General features: G+C 42.8%; 2 pseudogenes; both read right to left on the bottom strand.

Annotated features, from left to right (window-relative positions):
• The window catches only part of LOC148005534 (polyubiquitin-C-like), a 1,830,776-nt pseudogene that overhangs the window by 1,760,611 nt on the left and 47,882 nt on the right, over nt 1–22,283 (bottom strand).
• LOC148005535 (nidogen-2 pseudogene) lies at nt 12,328–13,195 on the bottom strand (annotated as a pseudogene).

The following is a 22,283-nucleotide window of genomic DNA, read 5'->3' as shown; positions in this document are numbered from 1 at the left end:
AAACTCTCATCTATGTGAGATAACAGAGTCCTCAATTTAACATACTCTTCTCTGTATATTTCAACGTACACTAAAGCAGTACTATTCTAATTTCTCAATACCTGTGATAATAAAGGGTAGCCAATTTGAACAAATGAATAAATTTAATTGAGAAAAAACAAAATACTTTCCAAAGAATATATTGTTATCATTTCAGATACACACACACAGACTCTCTCTCTCTCTCTCTCTCTCTCTCTCTCTCTCTCTCTCTCTCTCTCTCTCATGTATCAATTTTTTTAAACAAACAAGAATACAGATCTTTAAGATCTGTAATACTTCTTACACACAGGAGACAAAGAAGAAAACAGCATCAACATGCCTTCCAGAGCTCTGATGTCTGGGTGACCTCAATACTGACATATTGCCTAAATGGAAAAAAAGAGCATTCAAACCCAAACTAATTCTTCTCATTAAAATATATTTAGTCAACTTTAAAAAATCACATTTAGGAATAATGTTGACATAATGTAGAATATATTATGGACTGCACACCACCTTAATAGTTGAATTTCCATTTCTTCACTTTTCTGATAGAATGTTAAATCACTTCTAACAATAGTATAGCATTATTTCCTATTCTACATTCTACCCTTCTTCCTTTAAGATTATAATTTTATAAGATAAATCTTATTATACAATTTAGTTATGTGTAGTTTCACCTATTTAGCTTTGATAAACTCCATTCTGCACAACTCTACAAATTTTATTTAATGAAACAATTACAATGGCTACTACTACCCAATGTTATTGATAAGTAATAAAACACAAGAGGTTTACAAGGAGTTAGATTAATTCTACAACACTATAGGGAAAAATTACTATCACCCACAACTTTTATATTAGTAATATAAGTTCAACAGCTGGTGAGTGCCCAAATTGGAATTTATTTCCAGTCAGTCTGATTTCCAAGCTCTTAAATTATCATACTTGTTGTTATTAAAATCTCGTTGTAATAAAGTACCCACCACACCCATCCAAATAGAGCACAAAAAACTAAAACAGTTGCACTTAGTGAGATTTAATGGGAGAACAAGACAAGGGAAAGGGGCAAGAGAAAGAAGAGAAAAGAACGAAGAGAAGAGAGAGCATGAGGGCAGAAGAAGTCTGCCTTTCATTTGGAATATGACATAACTACTCCCACGTGGAGTTGGGATTTGGACCAAAGGAATACTGGGAAAGTAGGGCTGTTGCCATGTCAACAGTTACCAAATGGTGTTGCTGCTCAAGGCAATTCCTGATACCAACAATACTGCTGTTATAATTCGACATATTTCAAAAAGAAGTTCACAAAAAACCAAAGTCTATATACACAGGGAATTGTTCTTTCATTATTAGCTGTTACTAGTTCTGCCCCATGACTATTATATTTATGGAGATGAAAGCAAATATTATCTCATAAGGAAAATTACTGACTTAGAATAACCAGAGATTGTTAATAAGGATTATTATAACCCAACTATTAGGATAACACTACATTATAATAATAGTACTTCTAATAATCCCCCTGGTGTTCCAAAATATGATAGTACAAGTCCTAAAACTGCCACCCATTTCTACTTGTCTCAAGCTCTGGCCGAATCTTTCGTGCACTGTGACAGCCAATTCTGTGAAAAACTGACTCATAAAAGGCCAGTGAAAGAAGAACACAGACTGGAAACAATTAAAAAAAAGTCTATTCAGTCCCAAATCAAAGTACACCTGCCTGTTAAGATAAAGGACAGAGCAAGCACTGAAGATCCAGGTAAATATATTTAAAATGCAAATTATAACAGCCCTCAACAAACACCGAGAAGTGAACAAAATGATCCAAGTATTAAAAAGAAAAAACAAAACAAACAAACAAAAAAACCCAAAAATCCAAACCACTCTTTCTCGTCAACAAGGTGGCCAAGTAGCAGATGCCAACATGCAGATCTTCATGTAGACCTGAATGGGAAAGACCATTACTCTTGAGATTGAGCCCAGTGACACCATCAATAATGATCCAAGACAAGGAAAGCATCCCACCGACCAGCAGAGCTGATATTTGCTGGCAAACATTTGGAGGATAGCCACACCCTGTCCAACTACAACATCCAGAAAGAGTCCACCTTGCACCTGGTGCTATGTCTGCACAGTGGCATCATTGAGTCATCCCTTTGTCACCTTGTGCAGAATTACAATTGTGACAAGATGATCTCCCACAAGTGCTACTCATGCCTGCACACAGTGTAGTCTACTGCTACAAGAAGTTCGGCCACTCCAACCACCTGAGCCCCAAAGAAGAAGGTCAAATAAGGCTGGGGCCATACCTGGCCTGTGACCCTGTAACCAAATAAAACCCATTGGCTTGGGCAAAAAAAAAAAGAGAGAGAGAGAGAGGGAGAGAGAGAATATGACAAAGAAAAATATCAAGCTCGGCACAGGACTTAAACCCTAGCATTCAGAGACAGAGGGCAGGCACATCTCTGTAAGTCTGAAGGCAGCCTGGTCTACAAAGTGAGTTCCAGGCTATACAGAAAACCCTGACTCAAAAACAAAACAAAATTCTGACAATTAGCTTTCCTGTGTAAAACCATTATGACTCTTTAGCATATCCAACAAAAATTCATGTATTGGTGGCAAGAAAATACACTGTTAACTATGAATACTCTATGCTGGTACAGAACACCAGACAAACCCACAATTGGAAAACAGCTGTGTAAGAAATATAGTAAGGTCTCTGCTCCCAAACCCCGTGGGAGAGAGACCTCACCGCCTGATCAGGTGGGCACTCCTGAGGCTGCAGAGCCCAGGAGACCACCAACACTGCCCACCCCTGCCCACATCCCTGGCCCAAGAGGCAACTGTAAAAGGCCTCTGGCATCCCGTAGGGGAGGGCGCAGGAGCGGCAGGACCCCTGTGCCTGAGACACCGCCGGAACCTGAAGGAAACAGACCGGATAAACAGTTCTCTGCACCCAAATCCCATGGGAGGGAGAACTAAACCTTCAGAGAGCCAGACACGCCTGGGAAACCAGAAGAGACTGCACTCTGGGCACATCCAGACGCCAGAGGAAAACACCAAACGTCATCTGGAACCCTGGTGCACGGAGGCTCCCGGAAAGAGCGGCGCAGATCTTCCCGGTTGCTGCCGCCGCGGAGAGGACTTAGGCAGTACCCCACGAGCAAACTTGAGCCTTGGAACCACAGGTAGGACCAACTTTTCCCCTGCAAGAAACCTGCCTGGTGAACTCAAGACACAGGTCCACAGGAACAGCTAGATCTGTAGAGAGGAAAAACTACACGCCTGAAAGCAGAACACTCTGTCCCCATAACTGGCTGAAAGAAAACAGGAAAACAGGTCTACAGCACTCCTGACACACAGGCTTATAGGACAGTCTAGCCACGGTCAGAAATAGCAGAACAAAATAACACTAGAGATAATCTGATGGCGAGAGGCAAGCGCAGGAACCCAAGCAACAGAAACCAAGACTACATGGCATCATCGGAGCCCAATTCTCCCACCAAAACAAACATGGAATATCCAAACACACCAGAAAAGCAAGATCTAGTTTCAAAATCATATTTGATCATGATGCTGGAGGACTTCAAGAAAGACATAAAAAACTCCCTTAGAGAACAAGTAGAAGCCTACAGAGAGGAATCGCAAAAATCCCTGAAAGAATTCCAGGAAAACACAATCAAACAGTTGAAGGAATTAAAAATAGAAATAGAAGCAATCAAGAAAGAACACATGGAAACAACCCTGGACATAGAAAATCAAAAGAAAAGACAAGGAGCTGTAGATACAAGCTTCACCAACAGAATAAAAGAGATGGAAGAGAGAATCTCGGGAGCAGAAGATTCCATAGAAATCATTGACTCAACTGTCAAAGATAATGTAAAACAGAAAAAGCTACTGGTCCAAAACATACAGGAAATCCAGGACTCAATGAGAAGATCAAACCTAAGGATAATAGGTATAGAAGAGAGTGAAGACTCCCAGCTCAAAGGACCAGTAAATATCTTCAACAAAATCATAGAAGAAAACTTCCCTAACCTAAAAAAAGACATACCCATAGGCATACAAGAAGCCTACAGAACTCCAAATAGATTGGACCAGAAAAGAAACACCTCCCGTCACATAATAGTCAAAACACCAAACGCACAAAATAAAGAAAGAATATTAAAAGCAGTAAGGGAAAAAGGTCAAGTAACATATAAAGGCAGACCTATCAGAATCACACCAGACTTTTCGCCAGAAACTATGAAGGCCAGAAGATCCTGGACAGATGTCATACAGACCCTAAGAGAACACAAATGCCAGCCCAGGTTACTGTATCCTGCAAAACTCTCAATTAACATAGATGGAGAACCCAAGATATTCCATGACAAAAACAAATTTACACAATATCTTTCTACAAATCCAGCACTGCAAAGGATAATAAAGGGTAAAGCCCAACATAAGGAGGCAAGCTATACCCTAGAAGAAGCAAGAAACTAATCATCTTGGCAACAAAACAAAGAGAAGAAAAGCACACAAACATAACCTCACATCCAAATATGAATATAACAGGAAGCAATAATCACTATTCCTTAATATCTATCAACATCAATGGCCTCAACTCCCCAATAAAAAGACATAGAGTAACAAACTGGATACGCAATGAGGACCCTGCATTCTGCTGCCTACAGGAAACACACCTCAGAGACAAAGACAGACAGTACCTCAGAGTGAAAGGCTGGAAAACAACTTTCCAAGCAAATGGTCAGAAGAAGCAAGCTGGAGTAGCCATTCTAATATCAAATAAAATCAATTTTCAATTAAAAGTCATCAAAAAAGATAAGGAAGGACACTTCATATTCATCAAAGGAAAAATCCACCAAGATGAACTCTCAGTCCTCATCTTCGGTTGGTTTATATACAAGTGTGCAATTTCTAGGCTTGAAAGCAAAATGATGCTATCTGGTGCTGGATAGAGGAGCCTTATTTTTTATTATGGCAGCTTGCTATTTTTGTAACATGGTGATTTGGTTGAACACAATAAAGTACAGTAGTAACTGATCTTCCCTTCTTCCTGGATGAGTGAGGAGATGATTAAATGTTGATGTCAGCATCCTTGAGCATATTCAGATGAGCTTCTGCTTCTGTTGAAAAGGATGCTGTGTTTGATTGTGGTCCGAAGCTTTGAAGCACTACTTGGCATCTCCTTCCTTGGAGGTCTCACTGTTTAAACATAACAGATTTGATAGCTTGTTGGTAAGGTGAGGTCCAGCTTGTCTCCACTAGGTCATCTTCATGTGAATCCGGTGGTTATACGGTTTTGTTCTAGGGATATTTCATTTTTTTAATAACGGTTTTAGCTGACATTCATGGAGAGAATGAATCCTTAGAAGTGTGCCACTAGTGAAAGGAAATCCTGTCTAGAGTATGTTTCTTTACAAAGCTGTGTCACACCATCCTTTGGGCCCTCTGCTGGAAAAGTAGAATCAAGTCTCAAATAATGCCTTTTAAATTGTATCCTCTAGTATTATAGATGTAGGACAGTACTGTATCATACCTCTGTGGATGTAAAATAGCTTGTACCTGCTTTATGATACATAGTAGTGACCGTGCTTTATCAGAGCTGTTTTTAATGATGTTGCTCAGAATGTTTTCTTTCCAGATGATGATTGAGAAGCTAATTTAAAAAAAAAATGGTGCCAGGTACCACAAGAGTAACAGAACTGTGCTGTTTTTTCGGGTTTTGTTTGTTTTTTTACTTTTTTTTTTTTAATGGAGTGTGCTGGATGTCTCTACAGTTTTGTTCAGATGACTGCAGAACCTGGAAAAGCTGTTGCTGCTGTTGATGCATAACACACTGCTATTATTGGTCTTTTTATATAAATATAAATATATATATATGCAGATATATAATTTGAATTTTTTGAAACTTTAGCTGTGCTGTCAACTTTGGAAAAAAGTATCCCCGTTTACTGTGTTGAGTTGGCACTGTACAGAAATTAACAGCCATATTGGTCTAGAAATGTTGAACTTAAGTTTTTTCCATTTGTACAGGGGTAACACACTGTATTAAATATGTAAGGTCTTATCAACGTGGGTTTGATTACAAAAACTAATAAAGTATTCTCTGAAAAAAAAAAAGAAATATAGTAAGACACACATTTAAACAACTAACATTATTGGATTTTGTACTAAAAACTGAGATCTTACGAGTAAACTGTAGTGGTTTGGCTTGATGCTGCTTGTATATTATTGTTCATATTGGTTCCTCAAGAGGGGTTGCCCCCACACCACAAGCAGAGCATCATGTACTTAGGTGATGCTATGTCAACCTTCTCTCCACTTTAATAGGTCAATAAAAGGTTAGAGCCTATGATTGGGTACTGGATAGGAAAGGTGGGACTGGAGTCTCAGGAGGCAGTGGCAAGTAGAAGGAGAAAAAGAATGAAGGAAGAGGAGAGAAGGAAGCCACTATGCACCAGAATCATGTGGCTGGGAGATACCAGAAGTAATAAGGCGTCTTAGAATTGGGAAATAAGTTCGTATTATATTAGATATGCCCAATCTAGGCATATAACTTATAATTAAAATATTTGGATTGTGTATCTTTTACATGGGCTGTTAGGGTTGGAAATTTTAGTAACAAATTGACAAACTCATGTCTGGCTTAGAACCAAAGTAACCCGATACGGAAATCCACCCCCATCCACTGAATATTAACAACTAGGGCTTCACTCTAAAGCTGCTTCAGGGTGGAAATTAAGCATGAGTCTAAAGGGTGTACAGAGACCTAACTGAGAGGCTCCCTGCCCAAGCCCCAAGCACACCTAGGCAACCAGAGGTACCACACCAGCCCTGAGCTGGGACACAAGGTGGCGCCAATGCCACAACATAGTTGGGGTTTCCTGAGTCTGAGATCTTTTCCCAATCTGTTGGTTGCCATTTTGTCCTTACAACTGTGTTCTTTGCCTTATAGAAGCTTTGCAGATTTTTGAGACCCCATTTGTTGATCGTTGATCTTAGAGCATAAGTTATTGGTGTTTTTTTCAGGAAATTTTCTCCAGTGCCTATGTGTTCGAGATTTTTCCCCACTTCTTCTTCTATAAGTTTGAGTGTATCTGGTTTGATGTGGAGGTCCTTGATCCACTTGGACTTAAGCTTTGTACAAAGTGATAAGAATGGATAGATCTGCATTCTTCTACATGCTTACCTCCATTTGAACCAGCACCATTTTCTGAAAATGCTATCTTTTTTCTTTGGTTCCTTTGTCAAAAATTAAGTGACCATAGGTGTGTGGGTTCATTTCTGGGTCTTCAATTCTATTCTACTGGTCTATCTGTATGTCTCTATACCAATACCATACAGTTTTTATCACTATTGCTCTGTAATACTGCTTGAGTTCAGGGATAATGATTTCCCCGGAAGTCTTTTTATTGTTGAGGATAGTTTTAGCTACCCTGGGCTTTTTTGTTATTCCGGACGAATTTGCAAATCTTTCTGTCTAACTCTATGAAGAATTCTCTTGGAATTTTGATGGGGATTGCATTGAATCTGAAGCAGTCATTACAAGTCTCCCAACCAAAAAGAGCCCAGGTTCAGATTGGTTCAGTGCAGAATTCTATCAGACCTTCATAGAAGACCTCATACCAATACTATCCAAACTATTCCATGAAATTGAAACAGGTGGAGCACTCCCGAATTCCTTCTATGAAGCCACAATTACTCTTATTCCTAAACCATACAAAGACCCAACAAAGAAAGAGAACTTCAGACCAATTTCCCTTATGAATATCAACAGAAAATACTCAATAAAATTCTTGCAAACCGAATCCAGGAGCATATCAAAACAATCACCCATCATCATCAAGTAGGCTTCATCCCAGGGATGCAGGGATGGTTTAACACACGGAAAACCATCGATGTAATCCACTATATAAACAAACTGAAAGATAAAAACCACATGATCATTTCATTAGAGGCTGAGAAAGACTTTGACAAAATACAACACCCCTTCGTGATAAAGTTCCTGGAAAGAACAGGAATTCAAGGCCCATACCTAAAGATAGTAAAAGCCATATACAGCAAACCAGTAGCTAGTATTAAACTAAACGGAGAGCAACTTGAAGCAATCCCACTAAAATCAGGGACTAGATAAGGCTGCCCACTCTCTCCCTACTTATTCAATATAGTTCTTGAGAGTTGAATATAGTTCCAGAGCAATCAGACAACAAAAGGAGATCAAAGGGATACAGATTGGAAAAGAAGAAGTCAAAATATCACGATTTGCAGACAATATGATTGTATACTTAAGTGATCCCAAAAGTTCCACCAGAGAACTACAAAAGCCACTTAGGCCTGGTCTACAAATTGAGTTGCACAAGGTGAAAGAAACGTGTTCCCTTGATTCAGCACAATTTCTGTGTCCACCTCCTCCACAAAATATGACCAGAGTCTCTAGAAGACAGACACCAAAAGCACGTAGGATGCTGTTAAGAGGTGCAAGTCGCCCCCACCCTAATTTCCCTTTGTCTCTCTACTAACCCTCCGAGTTCCTGATGAAAGTGGCCAGAGACTCTCCTGGGAAGCTCTCCAGATGCTTTTGCTGCAGGTGTCCTCAAGGTCAATTTTCAAAATGACTGCTTTTTCCAAGGTTTTTCCCAAGTTACACTACTGGGGACAGCTGTTATCACTAATACTTGGCTAGGATTTTAACATCCTAGTGTTTTCATACGAACCCTAAGAAGGTCCCACCACTCATCTTCAATTCAGAGTTGGTTCAGTTCCAGAAAATCTTAGACCCTCACCCCTAGGCCCAGAGTAGCCAGGTCTCCCTATTCCTACCCTGACGCCACACCTCAGGCCAGCCAGGTAGAGACAAAGTCGCTCATGTACAGAGCGACCCCCTGGCACCAGGGTGGGGTACCCAGGTGCCCCAGCCCTCACTCACCTTACCTGTCTGGACCGGGATGGCCAAGGAGAAAACGAGGTAAAGGAGGAGAGCAGTGAGCCTAGCCACCATGGCTGGGAGCAAGTGCAGGGCCCCAGAGGAGGACAGCTATCCAAGGAGGGCCTGAGAGGTGGGTGGGGAGGAGGGGCGGGAGAGGAGGAGCCTATCACAGCTACAGGACCCCACCAACAGCTAGAACCACTTGAACAGCTTGGCAGCAGTCTGGGGGTGGGACATGGGGGAGAGGGCGGAGGCGGGGCTAACAGACACCCTTGGGTCGCCTAATCCAGATTGGGTGGTGTGTCTACTTGTTGCCCACAGAACCCTCCCCATCCTGCATTGCTATGGGAATGTCAGAAGCGGCCTGCGAGTATCAGAAGCCAGGGGGTGAGAAACAGCAGTGGAGAAGGTGCTCAGAAATGGCTACCTGTGAGACCACCACACCCTGGCCCAGAGCTTGCGACCTTGGGCCACACCTTCCTCCTCTACTTCAGTTCTCCCAGCTGGGAGGACCCCAGCACCTCACCAGCGCTTGCTACTCCAGATTGAAAGCTGCAACAAAATCCCTGCCCCAGACTAAAAGAACTGGTCTGTTTGTGTAGCTGCCTGGAACCAAGTGGAATCTGAGGATCAGGGCAGGCAACAGGGAGGGTGAGCTCAGTCCAGAGTAAAAGCTGTAGGGAACAGTTCCCGAAGCTTGAGTTAGGGATGGCCTTAGTGAAGGGAAAGTTCACAGCTGCTCAATCTATTGAGACTAACAAATGCGCTGCAGTCTTTCCAAATGAATCTCTCTCTCTGCAAATGGAGTCTACCTCCCTGGCAGTGAGAATGCAGATACTCTCTGCTGAGACAACCAAAAACCCACTGCAGCCTGGAATTGAAAGCTCCCAATATGAGCAGGGCTGCAGCCAGCTCTCAGGACAAAGAAACACTGCTCAGGGTGGCAGCATGGAACCTGTCTATACCATCATGCTGCATAAGCTGCGCTGGGGCCACTTCAGAGCACCTCTCCTATTCCTATTCCTATGGGGCAGATACAACACATATACATATGCACAGGCAGGCAGGCAGGCAGGCATGCAGACACACACACAAACACACACACACACATACACACACACACACAAACACACACACACACACCCTAATGAAAACAATACTAAAAAGAAGAGAAATTTTTTGAGCCTTTAACAAAATCCTAATTCCCTGACTCAGCAAACCAAATCCTATATGCTTAAAGGGGAAGTTAAAACTTATTGAGAAGGGTGCTCTCTATTCAGAAAATAAGGTTCAAACAGCATCTGTCTTCAAACTAAACAACAGAGCTGTGGGGGAACTCAAGTCCATCCACTACCAGAAGCCGCGCATTTCCTACCTTGAGCTGGTACTAGAAGGTCTCAGCCCCATGTCAACAGCTGCCCAGAGGAAGCCCACAGCTGCTAGATAAACCTCCGGGACACCAGTGTTTCCTCTGAACATAAATAATAACAATTACATGTTTCTATGCTTCACACAGTTCACCAAACATTCTTTCTTAAGGGCTAGGCTTTCCCACACATGAACTTGTACACATGAACACACATAAATATTTTTTTAAATAAAATTTAAAAGTATTTTTCTCCTCTAAGACTTAAAAGCTTCCAGTTGGAAAATCTCTCCCTGAATGTCTTTTTCATAAGCATTCTAGCATTTAGATGTCAGCATTGATTACATTTGGCAGCTGATTAAATACCACAGATCATGTCCCTCCTGGGTTATGCTGTTACCCTCAGTTCCCAGTGACTGGTTCCATTTCAGGCCTTTCTGAGCTCTTAAACAACAATGCACAACCTTTGACACTGTGACACATTATCATCTACAAAGTTCACACTTCAAGAACCATGACCGATTGCAAAAGAAAACTCTCTGAAGGTTTTAGATCACTTTACAGTTTTGTGCTGGGCCATAGCCCGCTCCTCACGTTTCAGACAACTGTACATACACCCACTTTCCAACAACTGTGTGCTCTTCCTGGGCCAGGAAAATACAACCCCCAACAAAAGGCCACTCAAAAACACATCTGTAACACAAAATCCCTTTGAGGAAACTTTTGATTCATGCCTTTAAATCTCTTTAGATAGAAAGAACTCACACTGAAAATTTTAAGAGATTGTTAGAAGAATTTGAAAGTTCTAGAACTTTTAAAAGAAATCCATGCCTTTGGCTTTAACAAAAACAAATGCTCATCAAACTTCATCAAGCAGAAAAGGAGCCAGGAGGCAAAGGCTTTTTAATGAGACTTTCTGTTTTCAATTTCTCTGTTTTCCAACCCAGCTGTTCACTCCTCCCTCCCATCCTCCAGTTTGCTATGTTTTAAATCCTCTAAAGATTAGTAATGATGCTCTTAATTGTCTTCTGAGGAACAGACTAATGCAGGCACTCAAAACATAACATATACTAACAACAATTCCTGGCAATACGTTTATAAATGAAAATCAGAGACCTGAGGGTGAAATAAGTTGCCTTAGCATAGCCAAGATTCAAACTTGACAACAACGGTCCTACCCTAACTATTACTCTATACTCTGTTAAATACAAAGTGTTTTCTTCCCTCCTGAACTATTTCTCTAAACAACTCCTGAACCTGCAGAAAATGTCCCAGCAGAACCAGAAGGTCCTCTTTGCTAGGTTAATGTTTTGGCCAATAAACGGACAGAAAAACTGTGAAGTTGAAATGCTGTGGAGAGAGGTGTGACCTCTGACATGTCCTCCTGGCAGAGATCATTGAGCAGGGAGAGCAGGAGATAGGTGTGGGGGAGGATGAATCTAGGACCAGTTTCCCAGTCCATCAGGGTGGATGAAAAGTTGTTCCCTCTGGGCATTCCCCTGCCTTCTTCCTGCTACCTTTAGTGCTAGTGAGTCACAGAACCAGGTTAAGGTGGTTCAGGGGAGGTGAAGGCCACAGCTGTGGGGACAAGAACCAGAACTAATAGCAGACACAGGTGTCTATACCATGTTCTCTCCCTAAGGCTCTTCAGAATGTTTGCCTAAGCATGCACAGCTAACTACCACAGTCAAAGCTAAATGGCTGTACCCTCCATCCTGCAATGCCTATGAAGCCTCAGCTTCTCTGAACTTGCAAACCGAAATTTTTCATTACACTTGGGAGGAGAGCTGGCTGTATAATCCAGGCTGGCCTAGAATTCTCTATATGGCCCAGGCTACTCTTGAACCAAGACAATCTTTCTGTCTCAGCCTGCCCCAGCCTTCCCCAGCCTGCCCTTGCCTGCCCTAGCGTGCTCCCACCTGTCCCAGCCTGCCCAGTACAGGGATGGGCCCAGGTGAATGACCATATCAAGTTTGTCAACTCTGCTATATTTACTTTAAACAAAACCTCAAATGCCCAGTTTTTCAATGCGCTTGCCTTGAGCTTTAGAACTCACGTGGTCATCCAGTCCTACCACATACCTCCCTCCACTCAGGGGTGGTATGTACCAGAATCGGGGTAATTAGGAAGGATTTCTCCTTCCAAAGGAGTGACGGGAACATCTTACTGTGAAAGCACTGGCCATGCCTCTGGATAGGACCTGGTGTTTCTATTCCCAAGGTGTTTCCTGTCTGGAGTTAGGAAAGCTGCATCTGCCTGTGGAAGAGCTGGGGTTCTGGTGCCCATTGGCTCCAAAACCAATGCTGGGTCCTTGAAATCCAGGACCTCTACCTCTCCCACAGGTGGCCCCTGTTTGATTTGATGGACCAAAGAAGTCAATTCTGTTTCCCGGTAGGATGGCCAGTTACCAGGTGCTGGGTGTGGCAAAGGAGAAGCGTGATCAGAATCTGGAGACGTGGTGCCAACATCCACAAAGCTCGAATTAGCCTTTGATTTGAAAGATACATCAATACATCGATTCTGCTGTGGTCTTCCAGGGCCTTCCCCGGTTCAATTGGTGGGTATTCTACATCTTCTCCATTCTCCTTGTGATAATTGCAACTGTCCTCAGTACAGATCTCCAGGGCTGCAGCATGGTTGAAGGAGTGCTCCAGCGCTGAGGAGCAGGCTGTGGAATGGTCACCTCTGACCGTGACTGGCCAGACATTGTCGAGGGCCAGCCTGCTGCTGATGTGAAAAGCCCACGCCCCAAGAATCCCCAGGTTGCTTAGTCTAAGAACAGAGGAAAGAGTGGATTGTAACCAGTCCATTCATCCTCCTTCAGAATTCACATTGAAATCAAAAGACTTTAACGATCAAAGTCAAACTTTCCATGCTATGTCAAACAGAAGCAAAGCTTCTAAGTAACTGAGATAAATACCGTATAGGAACTTTGGTATAAGCTGCCTTTTGTCTGGCTTTGTGTATGGAAAGCCATCAGGTTATATGTCTGCTCCAGAAGCCCAAATCAAATATTCTGTCAAAAACCTGGCTGTCTTGAGACCAAACATGGAATGCAAGAATATTTTATGCTTTCTCGACGTGAATGAAAACTTAAATCAGACTCAAGCTTACTTAAGCTTAAAATTCCTAAAACAATTAAATAGTACTGATTTCTACAAGCCGAGCCTACACCAGTGCTTATCAGTCTTCACTGTGCTCTGCAAGATAGGGGTGGTAGCTGTGCTAGTTCTTAGTGAGGGAAAAGTTGGTTTTGAGAGGTTAGCTAATCTTCAGATAATACAGCCAAAAGTTGGCAAAGCCATAGCAAGAATTTCATGCTAACACGAAACTTTGTCTTCCAAACATCTCTGTGTACTCTGATTCACATGGACTAATATTTAATGACAGAGGATGATAGATCTATCAGTACTTTTTAATGACCAAGTCTAAAACAATTTTTGAGCAAAAGTTCAACATAGGTAAGATACAAATGTATTAATCAAAATGAGGCTCAGTATTTGGGAACACATCTTCATTTTCTTTGTAGAGTAGACCATGAAATCCTGTTAGTTCCCAAGAATCTCTTTTCTTAGAGGAGTCTCACCAGATAGTCCCAGCTATCCGGAAACTTAAGATCTTCTGCTGGGATGTGGCACTACTCTTGCCAGCTCAGTCACCTACTATCTCAGTGTCAATAGTACGCTTGCTGTGAAGAGGACAGCCATGAGTAAGATGACTCCTAACCCTAAGAGAAAGCTCGGGTTAGGAAGGCTCTGGAAGGATGAAGGAACGCCCATTCAGAGCCTGCCCCACATGTGGCCCATATATATACACCCACCGAACTAGATAAGATGGATGAAACAAAGAAGTACAGGCTGACAGGAACTGGATGTAGATCTCTCCTGAGAGACACAGCCAGAATATGGCAAATGCATAGGTGAAGGCCAGCAGCAAACCACTGAACCGAGAATGGGACCCCCATTGAAGGAATCAGAGAAAGGACTGAAAGAGCTTGAAGGGGCTTGAAACCCCATATGAACAACAATGCCAACCAATTAGAGCTTCAGGTGACTAAGTGACTACCCAAAGACTGACCCTGGGCTCCAACTGCATAGGTAACAATGAATAGCCTAGTAAGGGCACCAGTGGAAGGGGAAGCCCTTCATCCTGCCAAGACGGAACCTCCAGTGAACGAGATTGTTGGGGGGAGGGCGGTAATGGGGGGAGGGCGGTAATGGGGGGAGGGTGGGGAGGGGAACACCCATATAGAGTGGGAGGGGAAAGGTGTTAGGGGGATGTTGGCCTGGAAATCAGGAAAGGGAATAACAATTGAAATGTAAATAAAAAATACCCAATTTAATAAAGATGGAGAAAAAAATGACTCTGGAAAACGGGACCTAGCCAATGATATCAATCCTGTGTTTGCACAAAATACCAAAGCTCAAATTATCCCAGAATCTGTAATTTCCTCAAGAATCAACAATCAAGAATAAGAGGGAATGGCTAAAAAGAGGTATTAAGATTCCCTGAATCATATAACGAGATCTTTGTTCACTGGGGCAAGTATTCATCATTCTAGTCTAGGTTTCTACTGCAATAATGAAGAGAGTTGAGGTTTTCTTCAGTTCTCTATCTCTCTCTCATTCTGTGCACTGTCCACTAGCCACTACCTGTACCCAAGTGTATTCATGATACTCTGCTGCACTGGCTGGATTTCGTCACCTTGATGCAGACCTGAGAAGAGATTGCCTCAATCACACAGGCCTGAAGGCAAGTCTGGGGGAGGGGCATTTTCTTGGTTAATGATTGGTGGGAGGAAGAGCAGTTCACTAGGGGTGATACCACCCTAGGGTACCATCTCTGGTTGTGTAAGAAATCAGGCTGAGTAAGACAGAGGAACCAAGCCAATAATAATGTTCCTCCATGGCTTCTGCTCCAGTTCCTACCTCCTTCTAGGTTCCTGTCTTGCTTTAGTTCCTGCCTTGGCTCCCCTAATGCACTGTGTGACCCAGGACAGTAAACTAAATAAACCCTCTCCTCCCCAATCAGATCAGTGTTCGTCCCTTCTGTGATTTGTTGTATTCAATTGCTAAGGTTTCTTTTCATTTTTTGAGACACAGTCTCATGTAGCTGATAATAACCTTGAGCTTCTATTCCTCCTGCCTGCACCTCCCAAACACTGGGATACCAGAAGTGATACTAAACCCTGTTTGTGTGGCACCAAAGTCAAAACTCTGGGCTTTGTGTCTGCAAGGCAATGTTCTACCAGCAGAGCTTCAACTCTTGCCCTCAGTTGGTGCTTATAGAAATTAGGGTTGCAAACAAAACACACCACAGAAGACAAAACTCCAGGCTGAAAAAATGACTTAGCAGGAAAGCCACTTACCTACAAGAGCTTAGAGCTATACCCAGAATCCACGTGGTAGGGGGAGAGCACAAACTCTGACAAACTGGATTCTGACCCAGACACCTCCCCACCAGCTGCCTCCAACCCCCAACTCCCACACAGTAATGTAATTTTAAAAACTGAACCCAATCAGTAAGAAGAGACCCTGGAGCCCCAGCCCATCCCACAGCAGGGTATTGCAGCTGGGAAACCTCTTGAGTTTGGAAGTGGACAGCTTCAAAGCTTCAAAGAGTAAGAAAATACAAATCATGCAAGAGTGGATCTAAATAAATGCCTTCTAATGAGACATAAATCAATATCCTGGCGTTTGCCACAGCGCCTGGTGGGAATCTAAACAGTTAATTTACCCTCCACACTGAGGTCGTTTATGAATGCTCACAGATAGAATTTGTCTCCTAGAAAGAAAAACTGTATCACAAAACAGAACAGACATGCTGGCCTACCTGTGACTAATCCCTTCCCAGGAACTACTCTCTTCCCTACCTGAATATGCATATGTTTCAGAAGAGGCCTGCAAACATGAATAATGTATGACCTCTGTTGGAGGAAGAGATTCCAGGACTAGGAAAATGTTCTTCTACTTGGAGAGGTACAGCAAAGCATCCAGAGGGAGCTAGGACCATGATCCTGAGCTACTTTAGTGTACAAATGTTGTCCTCAATGCTGGGCATGTGTGATGCAATGTTTCAACCTGTAAGACAAGGATACTGACAGAATCTGGAGGAAAGAAGCCTAGGAGACAGTGTTAAGTATGGAAACACTGAATGGGAGGCAAAGCCCACGCTGAAAGGGGAGGTAGCAGAGTTGTCACTCAGAGTAGTGGTAGGATAATTCTGACTTGAATTTTATGTTATTCCATTGTCTGTAGTTTGTCTCATTTTATTAAGCGTGAGGCACACCAAATTTGTCAATCACTCTGGTCATGTCTCACGCTGCTCCTTTCTGGCACACACCTGTGTCTTAAAAATTGTAATATTTCAAGCACTCAGCCCTCCTTCCAAGGGACTCTAGGTACAACCTGGGGAGAGAGAGTCTTTAAGCTAGAGGGTAAGAGGTTAGAGGAGAAAGGATAGAGGCCAACTGCTAAGTCTGTTCTAGAGTCTAGACTACACAGACTAGGGTGAGATGGAGACCAAGACCCGGTACAGATCACAGAACAGGAGATGACACTTGTATGTAGAACCCTTGGAAATAAGGCTGAGTGCTTGAAATACTATGATTTTTAAAGGCAAAGCCCCTGGACACCAACAGGATCTGGGAAGGACCAAGAATCACAGAGTATTAGAATGAGAATTGGTACCTGCATAGCCATAAGAAGTTGCTGTGCGTGTGCATGTGTGTGCCCGTGTGTCTGTGCTTGTTCATGTGTGTGCAAAAAGCATGTGAGGAGAAAGTTGTGTTTCCCTACTAGAGCCATAAAGGCCTTCATACACGTGCTCACACACACATGCATGCACATGCACACACGCGCACGCGCGCTTACACACACACACACACACAACCACTGTCATCCATTCACTCTGGTTCTTCACTGTCTCCTTTGATGCTTTCCAGAAATATCAAAATTGCAGGAGAGGGGCAGAGTGAGCTGTAACCGGAGTGACTGATAAAATGAACCAAAATACACACAACCAGGTAACATGAAATCCAAGTAAGAAACACCCTATCTACTCTGCATAAGAGATCACCCCTGTATCCATACGTCAGAGCTGTATTGACTATGGCTAGGCCATTTGACTCTGACATAAGCACCTTTCATAATTTCGGTAAGACTATTGGTAAAACTGGGAAGATAGTTATACTTACCGCCTATAAGTTGAGAGAGTTTTAATTAAGATAATATCTGCAAGGGTTTTATCACAATGCTCTGCAGATAAAGTGATCGGCAAATTTTTGCTCTGTCACTCTATCTGCCCATGATCTAGTTTGACTGAGAAGCAACTATGGGAAGCCACAAAGTAACTACTGTGGGCTAAGCTAGTATTGCAAAATACAAAGACAAAAGAGCCCACCTGAAGTCTATAGTCTCTTAGGAGCACCAACTGGACAGATATCTGCGGAATAGCCTATTGCAGCACTAGCAGAATAACCCACTGGGGAAACTAAGAAATGGATTTGTCTCTGGTAACGCTGTGGGTAAACCAGTCAGCATGATTTCTGGTGATGGTGCCAGGAGAACCCTGAGACGACTAAAATCCTCATCTACCTCCCCCCTCCATTATAGAACTCATAATTTAATCCTTAACAATACCTGTTTGAAAGACTGAATCATGATGCCTCCTCTCCAGAAAAGCATCCACTGAGGCAGTTAGTTATGACTGGATATTTTTATGTAGCCCCAAGAACAATGTTTTTCACAGCAAGCCCCAGTAGTTCTGCAAAAACATATAATCACTGCTGGTTCTGGTTTCTATGCCTGACAGATAGTGCAGGAAAAAGAAAGAATCTTTTAAATCTTGGACAGCCTGAAGCTCCAGAGGTCCAGCTTAGCTCTTGGTTTTCAACCAGTGCCTTTCTTAGAAGCCACCAGAGGTTATTATCAAATGGTTTCTGGCCACTAGAGATAGTGTCCCTCCTAAATGTCCTTCCAGTGCATAGCACAGTCACACACTCCACATTACTCACTGGTAGAGATTCTTCACCGACTGCTCACTGTTAGTCAGGCTGAAATACAGGGCTTTTCTCTTCACATCATCTGCTTCCCCTTGGCAGAATCCCACCTTAGCAGGAAGCTGCGGCTGGACACTGTAGGATTCTTTGGGGTGAGTTCCAAAAACTGAAGACCATTGGGAGGATAGAGAAAGAGGGCATAGGAATCACATTCATCGGATGCCAGAACGGCCTGGAAAGTGTTCAGCTGTGGACAAAAAGGAATTGCAGACACCCATAAACAAAGAAATAAACAAAAGAAGAAAATCAGAACACAGGTAAGGTGTTCCAACAAGGGGGCGGAGGCCAGATCCTTTTTAGGATTTCCCCATGTTGGTTTTGAACATAATCGCCTTTAGAATTCCGTCTTCAAATTACAAATATAATTTTGTAAACCATGTGTTTTTTTAATCTTTTCTACCAATTTAGATCAATAGTTAAATAATGCATAAATGAAACACTGGTTTAAAATCTTTAGGATTGCAGGGAAGAGGATGAAGAAGAACTAACTAACACTAAGGATATTTGAAAAAGCCATATGAAGGGCCAGAGAGACGGACAGTTAAGGGCACAGGCTGCTCTTCCAGAGGTCCTGGGTTCAATTCCCAGCACCTACTCGCCCATGGTAACTCACCCCTGCTTGTAACTTCAGTTGCAGGACTTCTGACAGCCTCACACAGACATACAAGTAGGTAAAACGTCCATGAACATTAAAATACAAAAGCCATATGAAAAGCTACTTGCCAACTTACAATGAACGTTACAAGGTGGGTAATTCTCCTTCCATTGGCTACAAGTTCTCAAAAAGTCCAGAGCTAGATGTAGGACACCTTGCTCTCAAGTTGTTGGTCGAGGATGTCACAGAGATGATACCAGAGTTGTCAATTCTCATTGCTCAGGGCTACCCATCAGAATGTGATGGTAAGATCCTATAGCTGATGACACCACACAAGTAGGTCAAAGAACTTGAAGAAATCACACAGACCTGCCTGCACAGTACTTAGCAGGAAGCTTCCACCCCTGCTAGCTTTATGATGCTAGAAGTTGCTATGCAGACTATTCTCACTCCACTGTGACTACTCAGGGCTACATAACAAAAGCCCTGGCAAGATGTACTCATGGGTGCTCCATAAATGACAGGAATGCATTGAGGATGACCAATCATTTTCTGGGTGGATTCAAGGTCTGCACTAGAAGAGGAAACTTTTGCCTGGCATTGTAAATCTGGTCAGGAAACCATGGCAGAGAGGCTCATAAGCCCTGGGAGTGAACCATAACTACTATTTTCTTAAATGGATATATAGTATCAAACTATACCAGTTACAAGCTCAAAGATTAACACAGCTCTCGGTGGTCATTGGGGGAGCGTCTTCATACAGTGGATGGTAGTTAATACACATTCGTAACTAGTCAGAGTATTGAGAATGAACTCTCTGTGGAGAGCTCAGCCACAGAAGCTCCCACCGTATCAAGTTACCTCAAGGCTCAGGGAATATTGGAAAGAAAAGAGGTGGAAAGAGTTTAAGAGCCAAAGGTCGGAAGGAGTTGGATCAAAACAATGACATGTTCTCATGATATGGTCGTTGAACTTACAAACTCAGTGCAGTTGGTGTCCAGCAGAAGAGCAAACCACTCAACATTCCCACACGGATGTGGTAGGGCACTGAAGCCCCTGCCTGCAGCTGAGAAGATTCTGTCACTTGAGAACTGCTAGGGGAGGGTTTTCTTTAGGGGTATGGTCCCTAGTGAGTGGACCATACTGCAGTGGTGGCCCCTCACTCATGAGTAGGCTTCTCTGTATTCAAGGGATTATTCAAGTGGATATACTGAAATATACTGTATCAATGTATGAAATTCTCAACAAATAACATTATAACAGTGTATTTAAAAGTGGTAAGGTTGTAAACATCTCCAGTCCAAACTCTTTGAGAGTTCTGGACAAGGGCCAAAATTGACTTGCTCATTCCTATACCCTCAGTTTTTATTTTGTGTCTGAATGGCTTTCACATCCATATATCATATTAGCACCCATGCATGCACCCACACATGCATCCAGCAAGCCATGCATCCATCTATCCATCCATGCATCCAACATCCATACATCCATCCATCTATGCATCCATCCAGCATGCATCCAGCAAGCCATGCATCCATCCATCTATGCATCCATCCAGCATGCATCTATCCATCCATCTATGCATCCATCCAGCATGCATCTATCCATCCATCTATGCATCCATCCAGCATGCATCCAGCCAGTCAGCAATGCATCCATCCATCCATCCATGAATCCAACATCCGTGCATCCAGCAAGACATGCATCCATCCATCTATGCATCCACCCATTGCCTACTGCAGGCAACACTCAGTAAGGAAGCAGCTGATCAAAAGGCATCCTTACTGATTTCACAGCCAAACTCCCTTTCCTTTTCAATCTCTTTACAACCAGAACTATCTTGTCACATTGCAGATGAAGAAAGAGACCCAGGGGCTTGCTTAAGGTCAGGCAAAGATTAATGGTGGAAGCCAGGCAGACCCAACAGCTCATCCCCTGCAATAGACAGTCATCTGAACTCTACCAAACAAGCCATTCCAGGACACCTGCTCTGACCCAATCTCCCTTCCCAGGCTCAGCTCCACTAAGCCCTCTACACAGTGTTTAAGGGTCCCCACTCCTACTAAGTGCTTTGATGCTGTGTCCATATTTCCCTGCCCCAAGAAAATCCTTACCAGCAAGCACTGCCTCCTGGGGGTTGAGGACTGTGATTCCCTGCAGAACCCCTTCCATCCTTCAGCACCCACTATGTTGGTTTTCCAGTATGTATTTGGCTCCTGTTGGTTGTCTGGTTTGGCTTTGGCCTCCACTCACTAGCCCATCTGAATATTAATTCATTGGGGTTGGCTACCTGCTAAACCACATTATGTTTGATGCTGCATTCAGGACAGAGCCAAAAAACTATGCCCCAAGAGCCTGAATTATAGGAGAGAGAAACAGCCTGGACTGGAATTTTAGGAGAGTGACTGGGGACAGGCATGGTGGCAGAGGCCACAGAAAAAGGAGAGTGTTCAGGACATCAGAGTGGGGTAGGGTAGCATCACAGTGGCAGCCAATGAATGAAGATAAACACTGTGGGAGCCAAAGCAGACGTAGATGAGAGTTGGAGTCTGAATTAACACCAGGGTGACTGTGGAATTACTCCCTGATATTTCATTTACTGAGTTTCAAAGGGACCTTTTCTGCCATTACCACCTTCTTCCACCAAAGAATTAGTTAAGGGATGCTCCACTGTCTTAGACTCTGTAGTTGGCTTCTCTCACTAGATCAAATATGCTTTACAATTTAATAGGGAACTGGGGAGACATTTCTCTTACGAATACTCGCTTTATAAAGAAGGTTGTTGACAAGAAGAAAAAGAAATCACTTATTGGTATCATTACCTCTTCATTTTGCTAAACAAGACAAACTGACACAGCAAGAACCTCAAAACTGAATACAAGGAACGAATGTGTCCTTGTGTTTTTTTCTGCCTTGTTCTAGAACATCTCAAATGTTACTTTTACCTTTCTGACATGTAATGCTAAAGTACAGCTTTGAGGTTTGGGTAATAAGACAAAGAAATGCAGATATTAATATGGTTTCAAGAAAAAAAACTCTGTAGCTCCTCTGTATTATCTAAATGGAAGAGTCTGCTTACCTTCCTTGTTTTTCAAAAAAAAGTTCATGAATTCAGTCCCCACATTCTACATTTGTTGCAGCTGTAGTCCTCAAGTATGTCATCTGTGGGGCTTGACCCTCCCCCAGAAAGGTCAAAACCTCTAAGTTTCCAACTCAGGTACATGAAGAACATGCGTCATCCATCATCAGTCAGGGTAGGGCCAGAGGCTGCCAAAGCTTTATTTCAGTCACAACAAAGTTCAAGTAGGAG

The sequence above is a fragment of the Rattus norvegicus genome, chromosome 5 (genome assembly GCF_021556685.1).
Source record: "Rattus norvegicus strain SHRSP/BbbUtx chromosome 5, alternate assembly SHRSP_T2T, whole genome shotgun sequence".
NCBI lineage: Eukaryota > Metazoa > Chordata > Mammalia > Rodentia > Muridae > Rattus > Rattus norvegicus.
This window is presented reverse-complemented; position numbering and strand designations above follow the sequence as displayed.